Source organism: Pelophylax lessonae (assembly GCF_965119305.1).
Source record: "Pelophylax lessonae genome assembly, chromosome: 12".
Lineage (NCBI taxonomy): Eukaryota > Metazoa > Chordata > Amphibia > Anura > Ranidae > Pelophylax > Pelophylax lessonae.
The window spans coordinates 202,554,257-202,571,030 of record NC_138779.1 but is presented as its reverse complement, the minus strand read 5'-3'; the positions used below and the strand labels follow the sequence as shown (position 1 = coordinate 202,571,030).

General features: G+C 46.6%; 1 protein-coding gene across 1 annotated transcript in view; it reads right to left on the bottom strand.

The window, feature by feature from the left end:
- The window catches only part of LOC309568171 (sialic acid-binding Ig-like lectin 14), a 118,352-nt gene extending 111,276 nt beyond the window's left edge, over positions 1–7,076 (bottom strand). Inside the window, exon 1 of the mRNA XM_082273807.1 lies at positions 6,947–7,076. The gene's annotated coding sequence lies outside the window, so the exon portion shown is untranslated. The remainder of the gene's footprint in view (positions 1–6,946) is intronic.
- Between the last annotated feature and the right edge of the window lie 9,698 nt (positions 7,077–16,774).

The window sequence follows — 16,774 nt, the reverse complement described above, 5'->3', positions numbered from 1 at the left end:
TCATCCATCCTTTTAGGGGTAGAAACAATAGTAATTGGGGCCTAGTGTGGTTTTGTACGTGCGAGATACATACACTTTTTTGGATCATATTTCCTATTCCGCTATTCAATAAAAACCTTTCTAGGGCAAGATCTTAAATTACAGAAATATGAGGAGACCGTCAAATAAGGGCCGTGGCCTGGGTCGTGGTGCTGCTGGTAGAGCTCCTGTTGCAAGGAGAGGACGTGGTCGATCTGTGCCAGCTACACGCACAAGTGAAACACCTTCCTCAAGTGTGAGTAGGCGACAGAACCTGCATCAGTATTTGGTAGGGCATCAAACGCCCCTAGAAGTGATGAGGCCAGAACAAGTTGAGGCGATAGTAGATTGGTTTGCTGCTGACAGTGCCTCCAGTTCCTTCACATTGTCTCCCACCCAGTCTACTGCAGAAAGGTCAGAGTTGGCACCTGCAGCCAATGTCCAACCGTCTTTCACCTCACCCCCTTGCAAATCAGGCCAGCAGTCTGAGCCCCAAGCCATACAGCAGTCTCTTATTCTTTTTGAGGACTCTGTCAGCAGGGTTTCCCAGGGCCATCCACCTAGCCCTGCCCCAGAAGTGGAAGAGATTGAGTGCAGCGATGCCCAACCACTTATTTCTCAAGATGAGTACATGCAAGGATCATCGCAGCACGTCTCCGATGATGACGAAACGCAGGTGCCAACTGCTGCGGCGTTCAGCATTGTGGAGACCGACAAGGAGGGCAGGGGTGAAGACTGGGTGGAAGATGATGTGGAGGACGATGAGGTCCTCGACCCCACATGGAATGAACGTCATGCAGGTGACCTGAGTAGTTTGGAGGAAGAGGCGGTGGTCGCACAGAGCCACCAGCACAGCAGAAGAGGGAGCAAGGTGCAGAAGCGGAGCGGCCGTGCCCTAGACACTACGCCCGCTACTGCCCAACGCAGCAAGGGAACGAGCGCACCAAAGTCAGCTCAAAGGAGTTCTCTAGCGTGGAAGTTCTTTAGAAAATGTGCTGATGACAGGACACGAGTGGTTTGCACCCTGTGCAATCAGAGCTTGAAGCGAGGCATAAACCTTCTCAACCTGAGCACAACCTGCATGATCAGGCATCTAAGTGCAAAGCACGAGCTGCAGTGGAGTACACACCTTCAAAACCAAGAAACGTCTCTGGCTCATCCTGCTTCCTCTTCTGCTGCAGTCTCGGCCGCTCCAGCCACATCTGTAGTGATACCGGCACCTGCCACCCCGCAAACAGACGATCTGTCAGCAACACCACCACCTGGGTCACCAACAACCATCTCCACAATGTCCCGTGGAAGCGTTCAGCTTTCCATCTCCCAAACACTTGAGAGGAAGAGGAAGTACCCCCCTACCCACCCGCGATCCCTGGCCCTGAATGCCAGCATTTCAAAATTATTGGCCTTTGAAATGCTGTCATTCCGTCTGGTGGAGACGCACAGTTTTAAAAACCTTATGTCGGTGGCTGTCCCACAGTACGTCGTGCCCAGCCGCCACTACTTTTCCAGGCAAGCCATCCCTTCCCTGCACAACCAAGTGGGGGAAAATATCAGGTGTGCACTGCGCAACGCCATCTGTGCCAAGGTCCACCTAACTACGGATACGTGGACCAGTAAGCACGGTCAGGGGCGTTATATCTCCCTAACGGCACACTGGGTAAATGCAGTGGCGGATGGGCCTGAGGCGGATAGCAATTTGGCGCATGTCCTTCCACCACCGAGGATTGCAGGGCGCTTCAGTTTGCCTCCTGTTCCTAACTCCTCCTACTCCGCTTCCTCATCCTCTACCGCCTCCTCATCCGGACAGCGTAACACCTTCACCACCAACTTCAGCACGGCCAGGGGTAAACGACAGCAGGCAGTTTTACAACTTGCCTGTTTGGGGGACAAACCACACACCGCGCAGGAGTTGTGGAGGAGCATGGAACAGCAGACAAATGAGTGGTTGCTGCCAGCGAGCCTCAAGCCCGGCCTGGTGGTGTGCGATAACGGGCGAAATCTCATAGCAGCTCTGGGCCTAGCCGGTTTGACGCACATCCCTTGCCTGGCGCATGTGCTGAATTTGGTGGTGCAGAGGTTCCTTAAAAACTACCCCGATATGTCAGAGCTGCTGCAGAAAGTGCGGGCCGTTTGTGCGCACTTTCGGCGTTCTCACCCTGCTGCTGCTCGCCTGGCAGCGCTGCAGCGTAACTTCGGCCTTCCCGCTCACCGCCTCATATGTGACGTGCCCACAAGGTGGAACTCCACCTTGCACATGCTGGAAAGACTGTGCGAGCAGCAGCAGGCCATAGTGGAGTTTCAGCTGCAGCACGCACGCGTGAGTCGCTCTGCGGAACAGCACCACTTCACCACCAATAACTGGGCCTCCATGCGAGACCTGTGTGCCTTGTTGCGCTGTTTTGAGTACTCCACCAACATGGCCAGTGGCAATGACGCCGTTCTCAGCTTAACTATCCCACTTCTATGCCTCCTTGAAAAAACAATTCGGGCGATGATGGAAGAGGATGTGGCACAGGATGAGGAGGAGGAGGAGGATGAAGAGGTAACATTTCCAAGGCTTTCAGGGCAGTCATTCGCAAGGGGCTCCGAGGGTGGGTTCCTGCACACGCAAACGCCAGGGACGCAATTGTCCAGCAGGGGCACAGTTCTGGAGGATGAGGAGGATGAGGAGGAGGAGGAGCTGGAGGAGGAGATGGAACCATGTTCACAGCAGGGTGGCACCCAGGCCAGCTCATGGCCATCACTGGTGCGTGGCTGGGGGGATACAGAGGACACGGACGATACACCTCCCACAGAGGACAGCCTTTCGTCGCCTCTGGGCAGCCTGGCACACATGAGCGATTACATGCTGCAGTGTCTCCACAACGACCGCCGAGTTGCCCACATTCTAACTTGTGCTGATTACTGGGTGGCCACGCTGCTGGATCCCCGTTACAAGGACAACGTACCGTCCTTAATTCACTCACTGGAGCGCGATCGCAAGATGCGCGAGTACAAGCGCACGCTGGTAGACGCCATGCTGCTGGCATTCCCATCTGACAGCGGGGCCACAGTGGAAGCACAAGGCAGAGGAGGAGGAGGAGGAGGTCGCCAACGCAACCAGGGCACCGCCAGCACCTCAGAAGGCAGGGTTAGCATGGCCGAAATGTGGAAAAGCTTTGTCAGCACGCCACAACAAACAGCAGCACCAGCAGCTCAGATGGAACGTCTTAGCAGGAGGCAGCATTTTACCAACATGGTGGAGCAGTATGTGTGCACACGCCTACATGTAGTGAATGACGGGTCTGCCCCCTTCAACTTCTGGGTCTCCAAATTGGGCACATGGCCTGAGCTTGCCCTTTACGCCTTGGAGGTGCTGGCGTGCCCTGCAGCCAGTGTATTATCTGAACGGGTATTTAGCACGGCTGGGGGCGTTATAACAGACAAGCGCAGCCGCCTGTCCAGAGACAATGTGGACAAGCTCACGTTCATTAAAATGAACCAGGCATGGATCCCACGGGACTTTTCCGTACCTTATGCAGAATAGCAATGGATACCGACCTTACCCACCCATTGTTCCATTTTTGCTCTTTCTCACTCTTTTGGGGTGTACCCTCATTTAAAATTTTTGAAAAGAAGCAGTGTTGGCTACCTCGTCCTCCTCCTCAGGGCCAGATTAATGTAGGGGCTATTGGAGCTGCAGCTCCAGGCCCCTACCTTTTATATAGGCCCCGGGTTGGCCATATTCACTGTTACCGCTCTTCTGTCACTTGTAAACACAGAAGTCTGGCTTCTATGCTCGCTTCCCCAGGCAGCACCCTCAGAACCTCCCCACACAGCGTGAAGGCCGGACAAGGAGGGACAGTTGGCGATGCATGGATGTGTTTATGGGCTTCAGAGACAGCATCCCATGTTGAATTAGGCATGCATGGCTGCACCCTTCCTCCTCTGGGTGCATGGCAAGGCACGGCCCTTAAGGCCCTTCAAAATCCTCAGCACCAAGCCCATGATGCTGTTAATCCGGCCCTGGTCCTCCTCCACCGCCGCTTCCACCTACACCGCCCATAGGTGTGCGCAGCCTATTGCATTAAGGTGTGCACCCCAAAGTTGAAATACACATGCATGTGTTTGCCAGCAGGGAGAGTAATGTATCGGGGCCATGTACCTGTAGGCAAGGAGAAATAGAGCAGAGCAGGTCCCAGGGAGATCTTTCCCATCTCCTCACTGGCAATGCTATGTGCCCTAGGTGATTAGGGTGTGCCCAGGCACACCCAGCACACCCTGTGCGCACGCCTATGTCACCGCCACATCCACCACCACCTCAACCTCCCTCCTACTCCATATGGGCCTCGTCCTTCAGAGATGAAGAAGAACATTGTTTTATTTTTCTGTTTTTTTTTGTTGTTTTAAGTTATTTCCCTATCCACATTTGTTTGCAGAGCACTTGCCATGCTCTTAATTACGTTTTGCTGCCATTTGCAGCACTCTAGCCCTTTCCTTTGGTGTTTTAGAGCCATTTTAGTGCCTTAAAGTTCGGGTCCCCATTGACTTCAATGGGGTTCGGTGTCCGGGAAAAGTTCGGTAAAAGTCCGGGACACGGACCCGGACTTTTTTTTAAAGTTCGGCCGAACCCGTCGAACACGGACATCTAGGTGTCCGCTCAACCCTAGTCTCTAGTATTGTCACTGGGTGAGCAGCCTCTCCATTTTCAGTGTTGTTTTTCAAATGATTGAAACAAGAAGCCTCATATTTCTAATTGTTTCAGTCTGCTCCCTTGTGGAAATGTGTGAATTGTTTGGGTTGTTTGAAAGTTTGAAGAAATGAAAATAGCTAAATGGCAAGAAGAAGGGCGTTCGTGAGAAAGGGAAATAATTTTGAGAAGTAATTTAGAGTGTTCAGAGGTGGCTACATCGGAGAAGATGTGAAGTGTGTATGTGTGATATCTAATGCCATTTGCTGCTATTCTATGGGCCATCCTTGCTGCCAGTGGCGTAGCGTGGGTTGTCAGCATCCGAGGCAGGGCAAGTAATTTGTGCCCCCTAACTCGCGGGATTTTAGCACTCAAGTCTCTTCCACTAGATTAGTTAAAGAAACCCTTACCCCCTAAGCACATGTATTGTTTGTTATGAAAATACTGATGTAATTAAAGTAAAATGCATCTAAATACAAGTTTGAATGACCAGCGTGCCCCCTTTCAATACAGAGAGACCAGCGTGCCCCCTTTCAATGCAATGCAGAATGACCAGCGTGCCCCCTTTCAATGCAGAATGACCAGCGTGCCCCCTTTCAATGCAGAGAGACCAGCGTGCCCCCTTTCAATGCAGAATGACCAGCGTGCCCCCTTTCAATGCACAGTGACCAGCGTGCCCCCTTTCAATGCAGAGAGACCAGCGTGCCCCCTTTCAATGCAGAGGGACCAGCGTGCCCCCTTTCAATGCAGAATGACCAGCGTACCCCCTTTCAATACAGAGTGACCAGCGTGCCCCCTTTCAATGCAGAGTGACCAGCATGCCCCCTTTCAATGCAGAATGACCAGCGTGCCCCCTTTCAATTCAGAATGACCAGCATGCCCCCTTTGAATGCAGAATAACCAGCGTGCCCCCCTTCAATGCAGAGAGATCATCGTGCCCCCTTTCAATGCAGACAGACCAGCTCCAGGCTGCTGACTCACTCGCTGCTAAACTGACTGAGCAGTGAGGAGAGGCGGCATAGGGGGGCTAAGCTTGCAATGCCACCCCACCCTACACCAATGGACAGGTGAGGCACAGTCCAGCCCCGCCCCGCCCCGCCATTTTCAGCCATAGGGCAGCCGTGCTGGACATCTCCCAGCCTAAAGATGGAGGCAGGCGCAGACAGTGTGTGAACTGTGTATGTCAAAGTGAGACAGACAGAGTGACACTGTAGATGCGCCCCCCCCCCCCAGATGTTGCGCCCGGTGCGGCCGGCCCCCCTGCACCCCCCACGCTACGCCACTGCTTGCTGCACTCCTCGGTATCTTTATTTTAGCCTCATAACAGTATCACAGGCATGACAGAAGCAAAAGATGGTAACGCGTTTCATGCTAAAAAACAGGGCTTACTCAAACCTCCTCCGCTTTACCGTCTATTGTTCCTGTCATGCCTGTGATACTGGTATGATGCTAAAATAAAGATACCAAGGAGTGCAGCACATTCTGGACTTTTTTCCTTTTTGCATGCTGTCACAGATGGGCTGTGCGGCACCCTCGTGATAGACTCGCAGTAAGGAGTGAGTAATAGTTCACCCGGAGCTGCAATATTTTTATTTCTGCTAACCCGGATCTATGGGCCATCTCTTTAGGTATCAGGTCTGATAATCTGGGGAGCTTTTCTTGGTGATTTCTTTTTTTTTTTTTTTTTTTACAAGGTAGGTCTCAGGGTCATTTCTCAACCCTCCTCATTTGCACAGACTTAGGATCAGCAAGTGATAACACAAGTGCATAGCCAATTTGCACTTACAACTAGGGCTAATTTGAATAGAACTTAATTAACCTACCAGCCCATCCTTGGAGTGTGAGAGGAAACCCAAACCAACACAGGAAGAACATGCAGTCTCATTACAGATAGTGTATTGGCAAAGATTCAGACTAAGGACCCCGTTGTTGAAAGGCATAAAGGCTAATCACCAAATCACTGTTCTGCCCGAAGGTTGTAAAAAGAGCTGCGAAAGGAGTGAAATATAAAAGGATGACAAGAAATTAGTGAAAAAATCTAGTAGAAAAACTGGACTGGAGGAAACTTTGCAGGTCAGAACTTTTAGTAGTTTGATTATGTGCCAGTGAAGGAGCTGATGGTTAGAAGAGTGCTAGAAGAGTAAAAGAAAAAGTGGATGAGTTGTGGCTATTTATTGGTAAGAGGCAGAGAGGAGATACTATTGACAAGCTGGACTACTGCTCTTTTTATAAAGCATTATGTTCTATATGTCACATTACCTGCTATTGTTCAACGTAGCCTTCTCCTTCACAATTCTCGCCACAGGTTTCCATGACTTCTGTCTTCTTTCTTCTTTTAATGATCATTCCATTTCGTTTTATTTCCTATTGAGGTTCGTTCTCTGCTTCTACTTCTTCCGTATGCTTGGTATATCTGATTTTTTCTTGAGATTAAACAGAAAGCAGAAGTTAGACCGGTAGAAGGAGGTTTTTTTACTCATTTCTCATTTCTGATGAACAAGATGTTCCCACTTAGTGTTACAAATGTCAATTGTTTGTGTATTCTGACTTAGGCTGGCCATACATGTTCAACAGTCTTGTACAATTTTCCTTTATATTTGCCAAAAAACATATAATATGAGCTTAAACAAACTAAACAACTTTTAATTGTATCCAAACAGGCAGGCCCTTGCACTACACAGTTTAAGGTAAATCTAAAGGAAAATTGTACAAGAAAATTTAACATGTATGGCCAGCCTTAGTCTACTTGTAATCCTATCATACTATTAGAATCACTGTTTTGTTTGTAAAAAAAAAATCTATCTATCTATCTATCTATCTATCTATCTATCTATCTATCTATCTATCTATCTATCTATCTATCTATCTATCTATCTATCTATCTATCTATCTATCTATCTATCTATCTATCTATCTATCTATCTATCTATCTATCTATCTATCTATCTATCTATCTATCTGTATATATATATATATATATATATATATATATATATAGATAGATAGATAGATAGATAGATAGATAGATAGATAGATAGATAGATAGATAGATAGATAGATAGATAGATAGATAGATAGATAGATAGATAGATAGATAGATAGATAGATATTCTGTATATTTACAGTGTATAGTGCAGTACTTTGTAAACTGACCCCTACATTTCACAATTAAAATACAAGTTAAAAATAGCAGGGGAGTAAGTTAGACTTTAATTGATGGAAAGGGTTGTTCATCCTTCTTGTTCCACTTGCTTAACCACGTGCCTACTGGGCACTTTCACCCCCTTCCTGCCCAGGCTAATTTTCAGCTTTCAGTGCTGTCGCACTTTGAATGACGTGGTCATGAGTTGCGCGGTCATGTAACACTGCACCGAAACAAAATTTGTATCATTTTTGTTAGACTGATAGAGCTTTCATTTGGTTGTATTTAATCGCCACTGGGTTTTTTGATTTAAAAAAAAAAAAAAAAAAACAGAAAAATTCTGAAAGTTTTGAAAAAAAAAAAAAGGTTTTCTTAGTTTCTGTTATAAAATTTTGTAAATAAGCTATTTTTGTCCTTCACTTATGTGCGCTGATGAGAATGCACTAATAGGCTGCACTGATGGGCACTGATAGGCTGCACTAATAGGTGCTGATAGGCTGCACTGATGGGCACTGGAGCAGGACTGATGGGCACTGAGGTGGCACTGATGGGCACTGATGAGGCGACACTGATGGGTGCTGATGAGGCAGCACTGATGGGCACTGATGAGGGGGCACTGATAAGACTGCACTGATGGGCACTGATAGAAGCGGTAAGCACAATCATGGCAGGCTATGGCTAGCACATCTTGCAACTGACACCTTTGATCCTTTGAATCCAATAAATACAAAGTCAGCATTTCAGTCCATTTTAATTTTATAATTTGATCTCAAAAACCTTTTGCAACCCTGATAAAATGTAGAGTGCTTTGGCCCTCGAAATGTATTTGCTGTTCCTTGTTGTTGTCAAAAGTTAGCCTGTAGTTTTGTTTGTATACTCTTACCTCCTTGCTGCAATGCTTCAATCTTGCTTCTTTTCACATGTGGTGTTTGGCTTCTCTGTTCACCTATGGGCATCGCCTGCTCCACTGTGAATTATATCCTTTTCCTGTCTATTACTTCCTGGGTCACTTTCCTGTTTGCTTTCCTATATATACACATGCTCAGTACACTGCTCCTTGCTTGAACAACTTTACTGTTCTCTGAGCTCCCATCTGTATACCTCTAGGCTTTTGTATTTGATTCACTGTGTACCGACCCTGGCTTCGTTTTCCGGTCTGTGTTTGCTTGCTGCCTGTCCTGACCTCGGCTTGTCTCGTGGATATCCTTTTGTCTGCTGTTTACTCTGCACACGCCAGCGGTCTCCGCATCTTCAGCTGGGCCTTCCTCGGGGACACGACCTGGTTCCAGCCTGCTGAAAGTCCATTCCCACGATCAGGGGCCCTCGTGAAGAAGCAGGCTGGGGCTTAGACTCCGCTCCCTGGGGAATCCTGAGCTGGGGATCTACAAGGGCTTACTACCACAGACCCACTGGCAGTTGGGTCTGTAGAATGAATAAAGATCCTGGACTCTCGGACTGTTGTGTGGGGCTCTCACTAGCCTATCACACAGTGCTACCTTAGGTCAACTGCCACATACCTGATGGAGATTGAGTAGCTGAGGAGGCATTTCTTGCACCCTCTGCCTAATATACCTGAAGGTGGTGACAGAGAGTGTGAGGGCGTAGAGAAGCACCGGTGCCAGAGTTTGTAGGCTGGACTGGATCTGTGCTATAGGCAGGTGAGTGAAAATGAAAGCTGCAGATCACTGGGAAGTAACCTGACACAGGAAAGGCTTGGTACAGGAACAGTACACAGAAGCAGAATCCAAGAAACAAGTCAAGGTCAGCAGCAGCCGGGCAGCGTAATAGCAGAATCAGGAGGGAAGAGCAAGTCCAGGAAACAAGCCAAAGTCAGAAACAGTGGGGCAGCGTGGTAACAGGATCAGAAGGCAGTGGCAGAATCCACTAAGCAAGCCAAAGTCAGTAATACTGTAGCTGGGCAGTGTGGCAACAGGATCAAAAGGCAGAGGCGGATTCCAGTCAGTGTTGCCAACCGTCAGTATTTTTACTGGCAGCCAGTAAAAAACAACAATTTTTCTCCTGCCAGTAAATACCAGTGACAGAGGAAAAGGTTGCCCGTAAAAAATATATGGCTGTGATGCGCAGCTGAGACCATCAATATGCCTGCTACTGTACAGTTTGTTAAGGGCAGCACCGGCGGGGGGTCTGGCAGAGGTGGTGCCTGAGCATGCCGTGTGATGTCCATGGTGCGAGGGAGCCAAGTAAAGTGGCTGGAGCATCGAGTGTGGGTCTGTGGGACGGGAACAAGGCAAGCTGTGTGTGGGACTGTCAGTGCTGTTTGGAATGGAGTGGACTGAAGGGACAACCTGGCATAGAGAGAGACTGTCACGGTGACTCAGGAGGAGAGGTGTCCTGTCAGTGAGGTGTCATCATCATCTGTACTGCTGCACACTGCTGCCAGTGTTACTGTGAGAGTTAATTTCATGTGTGTGCCGCCCATTCTAATTTCTTGCCCTCCTGAGTCCTGTCCCTGAGCTACTTACTTACTATATCGAAATTCAAAATAAAATGATGTTTTTTGCTTTAATATCAACTTTAAAGCGGAGTTCCACCCAAAAGTGGAACTTCCACTAATTTGCTTCCTCCCCCCCTCCGGTGCCACATTTGGCACCTTTCAGAGGGGAACGGGTACCTGTTTTTTGACAGGTACCCTTCCCCATTTCTGGGAGATGGCGCCGTGGCGCCGTCCCTCGGAATTTTGGCCCCCCCTCCTTACCCCCGCCGCCGAGCCAATCCGAATGCCCAGCGCACATCGCGCATGTGCAGTAGGGACCCACCCGTGAAGCCGCAAGGCTTCACTGACCGGCAATGGCAGTGGCAGCACCCGATAGCTGATGGAAACATTGGCTGTGGTGCCGACATCGCTGGACTCCAGGACAGGTAAGTGTCCTAATATTAAAAGTCAGCAGCTACAGTATGTGTAGCTGCTGACTTTTAATTTTTTTTTTTTGGGGGGGGGGGTGGAACTCCGCAGAACTCTGCTTTAAATAACATTGCTAATTGCATATTGTACTTGATTGTAGCCTAAATACTGAAATGTGCACTTAAAACTGTAAAGTCGTAACCTTAGGAATTGCCAGTAAAAAGTTGACTGTGCCAGTAAATTTTGGGTGTTGTGTCAGGAAATTTCAGTCTGGCAGGTTGGCAACACTGATTCCAGTAAGCAGTAAGGTCAGTAACAGCCTGGCAGATGATAAGTAAGGCAGAAGGCAGTAGCGAGTCCACAGAGGAAGCCGGGTAATACACAGGGAGGCAGGATTACAAGGTCAATACTCAAATAAGCAAGGACAAGTTGAAGACCATTCAGCAACATCTCTTTGCCATCAGTTTATATAGGAAACCGGGCACCAAACCCAGTACCAAGCATGCACACAAATTCTCGCACACCCACTCATCTTCACACTGTGGTATGTCTAGCGTTTCCCTTGTGCCTGGAATTGTGGGAAGTGTGGTGCACATCCACATAAGCTCGTACCGGGTTTCTTCTGCTACAGAGAATCCTGCCTTCCTTACAGCAGCTGAGGGAGAAGATCATGCTGCAAGCTATATTACTCAGATGGAAAATCTTTCCCACTGCTCCTATTTAGCACTGCTTGCTGTGATGCAGAAAGGATAAATGCCCACTGTAGTTCACATTACTGAGATCCATAAGGTGTAAGAAGTTCTGACATATCAGTTTCAGGGCTAGTGTGTCTGAAAATGGTTTGTGAAGTTTTTTTAATCAATGAGATATTGAATTATTGTCATGAATAAGGTAGCGCTAAATCACTAAATTTCAAAAATTAGTGAAACAAATATGCAAAATAATTATGAATCAATGTAGCAACGAACAGATATAAACATTAAAAACCCAATAAAGTGAAGACTGTAACCATAAATGTGTTCATAAAAAAACATCCAATCCCACCTGATGGAATAATTTATTCCAGGGGATATCCCCTTGAGAAAATCAACATATGACGAAACACGTAGGGTGGAATGGTCTGAACGCAGTGACGTCATCATGCATGCTGGTTTTTACTGATTCTCATTATGCTACGGCTGGTTTGCTGATAGATAAGTGCTGTATATTCCTATCAAAATGTGAGTTTTTTTACTTTTTGAAATAAATCTTGCCTTTGATGGTATTACACTATTGTGGTATGTTTTGACATTTACTAGTGGGCACCTTTGAGTGTGAGTTGCTTATTAACTGAAGAAACTGGATAAGAGCGGATCCCGGATAGGTTATGCACACATACTTTCCATGACAACTCTGTAGCTGGGGGATCAAGGATTTCCAGTAAGAGCTCTTACTTAAAAGCACGGTGGTCACCTGATATTCCATCACGTGGGTGTTTTCACTTATGATTACTTTTTTGGACTTTTTATTTTTGATGAGCACTTTTTTTTCCACATTCTTCACTTTATTGATTTCTCAATGTTCATTGTTACATGGATTCATAACTATTTCACATACTTGTTTCACAAATTTTTGTAATTTTGTGATTTTTTTTTACATTTTATGTTTATGCCCATATACCAGAACATATGGTTAGTTGCTTTATCCCTTTTGGAGTCTCTTGCCATAAGTGCAGACTTTTTAGTAGAATTTAAAGCTTTTATTTTGATATTGAAATAATATTTCGACCATATAGAGATGTTGCCACTGTTACTGTTTTGTTTTTATTTCTCTATAAAAGCCTAAATTAATCCATCTCAAAAGTGTCCCAAAATCTTTTCAAACCCACTCCAAACTGATCTCAATTGCAAACAACTTTTGCATGCTTGGCTGAGTTGAAATACCTCCTAGTCTAACCACTGCTAATAGCGTTTTTGTAAAAAGGGGAACCCCTAACAGGAAATGTGCAGAGCTACGGGGAGCTGCGGGAAACCTTTACTTCTTTTATTTAAAACGACCATCTGATAGTGGAGGAAAACTTAAGTTGCATATATACATGTATATATATATATATACATATATACATATATATATATATATATATATACATATATATATATATATATATATATATATATATATATATATATATATATATATATATATATATATGTAGCACCCTCATAGGTAGCTGCTAGGAAAGAGCATATATGGGGCCCTGTCTGTTTATCAGGGGGGCCTGATGCTTTAGTTAGGCTGTCACATGTTTCCAGGTGTGACCTGTTGAGTCTGGGGAATCTCCCCACTGTCTCCAATGAGGGATCTTATTGGACAGTGGAGGAAACATAGCCAATAGCACACCAGGGCTTATAGCTGTCTCAGTAGGCGGAGTTTGCCGCAATGCACCCTGGGATGAAATATAACTCTGAGGGGAGCATGTGACAGGGGGTCTTTGGCAGGAAGCAGAGTCCCAGGAGAAGGCGGAAGGCTGTCTCTCCTCCTGTCAGACAGAGAGAAGGTGTCCTGGGCAGTTGGCCTAGAGGACTAAGGTTGAGCTGGGCGGCAGAGAGGGATCCAGGGTGCTGTGGACCGAGTGGAGCTGATGGGCAGAAGTTTCAGGGAAAAACAGTGTCGTGAGTACTTAAACCACCAGGGGTCTGCCTAGGAGAGGGGACCACTCCAGAAGGTAAAAGGGATCCGGGAGCCAGCTAACGAGTAGAGAAGGCTTAGAGAAAGGGGGTGCCAGTGTCTAAGGCCAGAAGATAAGAGAGTGAGAGGGGGCGCCGGTGTGGACCCTGAAGTGTTCAGCAGTGCAGCAGAGTATACAAGTAGCTACCTCAGCAAGGAGTGCTTAAGGGAGCTTAAAGAGGACTTCTTCATTCAGGAAAGCAGTCAGAAGTCAGTTCAGCATTAACAGGCAGCAGGCCAGCGTTAACCAGCGTTAATAGGCGTTGACCGGCATCCAGCCAGCGTCAAGTCAACGCCAACAGGCATTTTTCAACAGTCCCTAGCAATTTGTGCATAGTTGAGCCAAAGGAGTATCCTACTCATCCCTTCTCCTTTTCAAGTTACCAAATAAATATAAAAACCCAAAGATACTGGACTGGTTCTTGTCTCAGTGCTCACACTTTGAGAAACATGCTTAAATGTGCTGTTGTTGCTAGCGGTAACCCAAGGGGACCCATATCCAGCAAAATGGCTGGGAATTGTGCTACATACTGTATGTATGTATATATATATATATATATATATATATATATATATATATATATATATATATATATATATACATACAGTATCTCACAAAAGTGAGTACACCTTTCACATTTTTGAAAACATTTTATTATATCTTTTCATGTGACAACACTGAAGAAATGACACTTTGCTACAATGTAAAGTAGTGAGTGTACAGCTTGTATAACAGTGTAAATTTGCTGTCCCCTCAAAATAACTCAACACACAGTCATTAATGTCTAAACCGCTGGCAACAAAAGTGAGTACACCCCTAAGTGACAATGTCCAAATTGGGCCCAATTAGCCATTTTTCCTCCCCTGTGTCATGTGACTCATTAGTGTTACAAGGTCTCAGGTGTGAATGGGGAGCAGATGTGTTAGATTTGGTGTTATCGCTCTCACTCTCTCATACTGGTCACTGGAAGTTCAACATGGCACCTCATGGCAAAGAACTCTCTGAGGATCTGAAAAAAAAGATTGTTTGTCTACATAAAGATGGCCTAGGTCATAAGCAGATTGCCAAGATCCTGAAACTGAGCTGCAGCACGGTGGCCAAGACCGTACAGCGGTTTAAAAGGACAGGTTCCACTCAGAACAGGCCTCACCATGGTCAACCAAAGAAGTTGAGTGCACGTGCTCAGTGTCATGTCCAGAGGTTGTCTTTGGGAAATAGACGTATGAGTATTGCCAGCATTTCTGCAGAGGTTGGAGGAATGCCGGAATGCATCTATCCGGAATATCTAACTGCTAAAATAAACAATATGGGGAGTGAACTCACAACCAGGGCTGGGACAAGGGGTGGGCAGGAGAGGAAGCTGCGCTGGGCACTGTGGTATCATGTGAGGTTTGGGGGCACCACAGGGAGTTTAGGGGGAGCGGATTTCTGTCGGGGGGAATTAGGAGGGGAGGGACAGGAGGTAAGAATTGTTCTAGGAGGGGAAATATGGGGAAGTTTGCTAGGGGTGGTATTTTGTGGGGGATTTGTGTTTAGAGCTGAGATGGAGGAAGAGGATTTGTGCTAGAAAGGGTAATATGGTTGGGGTGGGGGGGGATTTGTGCTAGGTGGAGAAATTTTTTGGGGGAGGGGGATTTGTGCAAGTAGTGATGATTGGGGGCCTTATGGCTTTATGGGGATTTGTAGTGGGGGGGGGAGAGAGGATTTGTTCCAGGAGGGGAAATTTGAGGGGTTGAAGATTTGTGCTAGGAAGGGGGGATTTTTGGGTTGGGGGTTTTGTGCTGGGAGCATATGCAGAATGAGAAGATTTTAGCTAAGCATGAGGATTAGCGCTCAATTTTTTTTTTGGAGGGAGGGAATTTTTGCTGACACATAATGCTCATACATATTAGTGGGGGGGGGGGGCAATTTGGCAGCTGTGCTCTAGATCAGTGTTTCTTAGCTCTGGTCCTCAGGGCACACTAACAGGCCAGATTTTAATTATTACCTTGGGGAGATGCAGACAAGAATACTGCAATCAGTGAGCAGCAAATTATATCACCTGGGATGTATTTCAGTTATCTTGCAAACCTGGCCTGTTAGTGTGCCCTGAGGACCGCAGTTGAGAATCACTGCTCTTGATGACCTTGTTCCCGCACTACCTACAACCAGTTATAAAAGTAACAGTCTTTATTGCTATTTAAAAGTCAGAAAAATACAAACAGTTTACAGTTCTGGTGTATTGGAAGCAATATTATGGCTCACCGCCATACTTACCAGTCCCACACCAGAGTTGAGGTTGCAGTCTGCTCTAAGGTACAAGAAAAGCCACAGGAGCTCAGCAAACAGAGTCTAAGATCCCTGAAAGTCCGCACAATTTCATAGAAGCGGAGTTCCGGCCACAGAATCGTTTTTTTTTTTTTTTTAAATACTTCCCAAACAGTAATCCACCACCCTTCATACATCCGCTAATCTGGTTTTACACAGTTTAGTAATTGATTGGCAATCATAAAATCTTACTTTATAAAACGTTTGTTCTGGTCACCCGAAGCCGCAGTATGCAAATGTATGCCCTGCTTCCTGGTTCTAGCTGGAGGGGGCAGATGAATGCAGCGCGAAATCTCGCGCATGCCCAGTACTATGCGATCGGCATAGTAAGGGTTTCCATAGGGACGCCTATCATCGCGTTATTTCCTGTTTGCAAAAAACGCGATGAGAGGAGCGGCCGGCTGCCTACGTCACTGCCCATTGCCTCCTGGGAGTGATGAATAAGAGCTCCCAGGACACATTGCAAGACAGGAAGTGACGGCGCGGGCTGCGGCCGAGGAAGGAGGAAGTGGAAGGAAAGGTGAGTATATTTTCTTCTGAAACAAGGTAAGTAAAAAAAAAAAATCGGGAATATCCAATTCTTTTTCAGGTGACACTAAGGAAGCGGATGGCACAAAATCTATTGTAACGATTTTGCGGCCAGAACTCCGCTTTAACTGCCTCACACTCCACTTGCTGACTCCTTCCTGCTGCTCTAATAGCCTTCTTTGAATGTGAGTTAACCCTTTTGGGACCAAAGTCCCTGTAATCAAGGTTTGGAGGCTCTTTCCCACTCAAAGTTTTCCCAAGACTCTGAATTTTGGGTCCCAAATGAGAACTGCCAACCAGTTATCTCCTCTCCAACTACCCCAGTAGCCCTCACCCTGCATGGGTGACACAACCCTTAAGTACCTAACATTGTCTTCACAACCCCAAAGAGATGTAAATATTCTTGCTGTCCTGGACCCCTCCTTAGCATCCTGTACAATTATTTATATAGAATATAATGTTCATAAAGGTGGACAGTACTAGAATATACAGTTTTCTATGAGTGCAACCCAACCTGGTTTGTCCTTGAGGACCACCATA